Here is a 5,449-nt window from a genome sequence, read left to right on the forward strand (position 1 = left end):
GAGAGAGAGTGACTGTTTACACATTGTCGTGTTGGACTTTTCTACATCAGCTTCAACAGTAATGAGATGTGTCTGCACCACAGCTGGCGGAGTGAAGGAAAGGGGGGATGAAAGAGAGAGAGAGAGAGATAGAGATAGAGAGAGAGAGAGAGAGTTAGAGGGAGAAAGATGGAGGGTAGAGGGCAGTGATCTGGACGCGATGCCGTCTGACAGGTCCAGCTGGGATTCCGGCCGCCCCAAAAGCCCCAAAAACCGGCAATATGGCGCCCAATTACTGATGCCCATGTGACCAGCGCATGGCATCAGCGCACCCCCCAACCCCCCCACCCTCCGAACACACACACCATCTGTGCCGACCAGCAACAACCCCGCTGCACTCGCATGCACTTGCCACATAAACACACACACTCCACCACTACCACGCCATGTTGCTAAAGAGGAAACACACAAAGGTTTAACCCCTCAAACTCCGACTCCAGCTTCATCATTACTGTCAAAACAGCCAACCGTCCTCAACAAAACTTCAAAAAGAATGTTTACCAACTGAAGACAGAGGGTACATCACTTCAGGGTCCACCTTTTGCCTTTGTTATATCTTCACAAATTTACATCAGACTCACTGACAGTTTTCGAGAAAGCCTCACCAACCATGATGGTTGCCTGCACATTGACAGTGTGTTACACAGTTTATTGGCGCTCCTATAATAATCAGTCAGACACACAGTACTGTTCCATGGCTGTATGAGGACGTGTCAAATATCGCATAATGTGCTGTTATCAACTGGTATTGTGAGTAATGCTAACTGGGAACAGGCTAACAATGAAAACCTAGGGCATAAGTTTTTCTGAATGGTAAAAAATATCAGTAAATTTTATGGTGAAAAACTGTAAGACCATGGCAATAAAAGACTGTAAACTCTAAAAAGGTTGAAAACTGTTTCTTTAACAGTGAATTACTGGAAATACATACATCAGCCATAACATTAATTTTTACATCTTTTTACTGGAAAAAAATCCATTTTGTCACTGTTAAATACATAAACCATTAGGAGTGGTACAAGTGGCCAAGGACTGAGAGGAGCTGCGACTCAAGGGGGAGCTCCCAGCATGCCTAGCAGCTCCATATTTTCTGTGGTTTTCAGACTTTCTTGGTTTTTCCCTTTCTTTGAGGCTTTTTGATTTTGGGTTGCATTGGGTAGGTTATTCTGTGTATCTGTGTGTGTGTTTAGTGTTGTTGTGTGACGAGATGTGTGTTAGTTAGGAAAGTTCACCATCAGCCTGTCTTCCGAGTGCTGGAGTGTGGCAAAAAGATTTATGGATATATCTCTGTCTCTGTTCTGTCATTTGTGACAATATTTACATGTTAATTTTATGACAAACTATGTTTCTTTCTTGTTTTTTGTATATAAATACTATGGGGTTTTTACGATGTATATCTGTTTTTTTTAACAGAAAAGTACTGTAAACCAAGCAGTAAAACATTCTTGAATGTAAAATTCACGTATGGCAAAAAATAATACTGTATTATGAATATATACATTTCAACCGTATATTTTCAATGAAATTCTGGCAAACACAGCTGCCAGTTTTTATCGTACATTGTACGGATTTTTTTTTACAGTGTGGAACACAGCTGGTGTGATGTCATGTCCAGCTCCGACATCTGAATTCCGAGGTAAATGGAATGCAAAACTAGTCCCAGTGGATGGATGGATAGATAGATAGAAAGATAGATGCAAGAAAGTGCAAAAATATAGAACATACTAAAATAAAAGTATGTAAATGTAAATGTTAATACAACCATTAGCATATATCAAAATGATATATAGATCTTAATGTCACTTTACAGGAGAAGGGAAAAAATCTTCTTAACGTACAATGGAAGTGAATATAAAAAGATTTCATTCCAAGGCAATTTTGGAGCATTTCTCCTGTAAATAATGCAGTTAAAAAGTGTACATGAAAAACTGCCCTTGCAATAACAGAATATACACCCTCCCCTCCCCTCCTCCCCCAGGAGAGTGTAAGATACTAATAGCTCGGAGGACAAAGGAGCTCTACTATTAGAGCTGCTCAGTGACAGGAACCTGCCACTGAACTTACTCCTCTTTTCCGTGATAAAGGTGTGTAGTGGGTGACCATCATCATCCATGATGGAGAGCAGGTTGCACACTGTCTTTCTCTCGACCTTGTTCTCCTTCTCAACATATTCCCACAGAGAAAACGAGCAGGCCGTAGACGGGGACAGTTATGGTGTCGTCAAAATTCTTGCATGGTTGTTAAGACTCCCAAGTTTTTAATATACTTTTTTTAAAATTACTTACTTAATTTAATCTACTTCTAAAAATCGAGATCTTGAAGAAAGGTGTATCAGGAGCCATTGCCTCTTATAGCAATAGAATTGCTATAAAATTACTGTATAGCATTGTGCTATTTTGACCTCTTCAGAGGTGCAAGGCATTGTAATGACCTATGAATTCCAGAAGTAGTTACTGAGTAATGTATAATAGTTACTGCATAATAATTCTGCGTAAGAAAAATAACCAAGTAATAACCCTGCCATTTGAGGGGTTCAGGAACAGTCATCAGCTTCATGGGTCACCGCAACATTGGGATAGCAAATGGTCAGCACGTTCGGCCTGGCCACCGGGTGACCGTGAGCCATCTGCAATGCACACACACACACACACACACACACACACACACACACACACACACACACACACTTACTTAAAGGAATGCTAATCAGTATTGTGCATTGCACAGTTACATAGCTGACCACAACAATGGTGAGTGTATTCAGCCGCACTGCTGGAAAACACAGTATTTAATTTGCACACACACACACACACACACACACACACACACGTATACAAGCCATTTTTAACTGCACTTTCACTATAAACTCTTATAAGACTTGTTACAATATTATTAAACTGTTATTATTTAGTAATTATGCAGTAATTACTATTAAAAAAACAACAACAACCACCCTATAGTTTAAGGAGTTAAACACATTTTGCTGGAATGGATAGACTAGAGGCATCGCCTTTTCTTTTTCACTGCAGCAAACAGATGCTGTGGAATTTTGATGGGCTTTGCTCACCCTGTGCCAACCTCCATGACTGGCACTGCCAGGGTGTGGTTGGCATGCCGACCGGGGGACGGTGGTGCAGGAATAAAATCTCAGAGGAAAGGGGAGTCTGCTGCAATGTGTGTGTGTGTGTGTGTGTGTGTGTGTGTGTGTGTGTGTGTCTGTGTCTATGTGTCACGTGTACATCCACACATAAGTTCATCATTTTTAGTCAAGAAGTTTGTGGAATACAGTTATTACACATTTTTTTTCAGTAACTACTTCAAAAATTTTAATGTTGCTATTAAACTGATGATTAATTATTTATTAACTATAAATGAATTTAGGAGCTATGATGAGGTTACTATGTGTAACTCTGCTTTTCCACTGAAAGGAATCACAACAATGTAACAGTAGAGAACATTATTATTGACAATTTTATATATATTTTTACATATTATTGACAAAAAATTGACAATTTTATTGATTACTTATAATTTTGTAATTATTATAGATAATAAAAGTACAAAAATGTAGATGTTATTGTAGTTATTTATTTAAAAATCAATAAGTTTACATTGAAGAAGTAATCATTACTAATATATTTTATAAATGAACCAAATAATTGTGATTAAACTCATCTACACATTGTTGTATCTTTTTTTTTTAAAGCAATGTGATAAACTAAAGTATTAATGACGGATTTAAGACTTGTTATTTACTGCTATGATTTATGAATGTATTTAGTACTACAACAGTTTTGGAAAATAACTGACTTTTGAACTGAATTTGGTTCAAAACATGAGTTAAAAGGGTTAAAGATCAATGATCTGGATCATTACAGTGGCCCAGTCTAAAGTGTTTTAATATTTAAACTAGCCGTCTGAATATTTAACAGGCTTGCTGCTTCACGCTTCGCATGCGAGGAGGGTTGGAAGCTTGTGGAGACCGAACATGCCATCAGCTGCACCTGGGATTATGCCAAAAAAAAAATCTTAATCCAAATTCGCTATTTCAGAAATTAATTTGATTACAGATGGAGACGCAGCCGGCCTTAATCTAATTTGACCGCATGCTGTTGGCAAACTGACCCTCCGCTGTGACCCTGGTGCTTTTATGGTTCCCAGCAGTGTGACCAATCACTTCAAATCCCTTATATACCCCAGAGTGAAATATTATAATCTAATCCTGAGCAAATAATCTGCACAATTCATATCTTCATCTGCTTGCGCTCCGCTGATAGGATTTCCGTAAGCCACTGGCTTTTGATTACATCATTTTTAAATGTGCAATTTGTATTTGTTACTCAATTATGTTAATTTGCCAACTAATCTCACATATAGTTGATTGTATTATTGACATTTATTATTATTATTATTATTATTATCATTATTATTACTATTATTATTAATAATCATAGAGACATTACTGCTTCCAAATATATTACCAATGTTATTCCTTACTTATTACAGTAGACTCACAGAAAATTCCAGAAAAACAATAAGTCATTACAATATATAGGTTTTTTATATTCATATACATAACTCTGTGTGTGTATGTGTGTTTAAATAATAAATACAAGGGAGCAGATGCATATCCACCTCAAATTAAAACTATCTGGACATTAGCCTATGACTTGAGGTCAAAATGATGCAGAGATGAGTTACAGAATACAACACTGAATCTATGGACATTCGCCAAAATGGAGACTGCCTAAATCAAAACCGTACAAACGGTGTGGCCACAGAAATGGTGCTTGTTACATAAACAGGATGCTTTGAGTCTGACGCTTTACCTTTTGGCCTGTGTAACGCATCCAGTGTTTTAAAGGCTTGCGGCGCATCCCGAGAGTTTCGGACGCCTCTCGCGCTCCTGGATGCCTCAGTGTTTCTGTGATTCCGAAGCAGTGGAGCCTCAATCCCGTATGAAGCATGAAGCATAATGAACAGATGCTGCTGAATTAGGAAGGAACCACGGCTCCACCCAGCAGTGAAGGCTTGGCCCTGGTGCCTGGCACGGGGGCCTGTGTGTGGTGGGCACAGCTGGCACCACATGAGCTGGGGCTGCCCCGCTGGACACCGCGCTGCCGTTTAGCCGCCTGGCACGCGCAGGACTCCTGAAGAGGGGGATGCTGCTGGAGCAGGGTCTATAAGGGCCGAGACTTTTGGCACGGAACCCAAAGGAGTGCCTTCCAACCCCCAGGGTCCAACACCAAAACACTCCGCCTTCATCACACACCGCTCCAGAATACACGGCGTCCCGTTTATGGCAGGTTAAGGTCAGGTTAAGGTCAGGTTAAGGTCAGGTTAAGGTCAGCTTTTGTTTCGATTGCAATCCTTATGTTCAGAGAAAGTACCAAAATGATATGGACCTCAG

This window comes from Hoplias malabaricus, chromosome 3, assembly GCF_029633855.1.
Source record: "Hoplias malabaricus isolate fHopMal1 chromosome 3, fHopMal1.hap1, whole genome shotgun sequence".
Taxonomy (NCBI): Eukaryota; Metazoa; Chordata; class Actinopteri; order Characiformes; family Erythrinidae; genus Hoplias; species Hoplias malabaricus.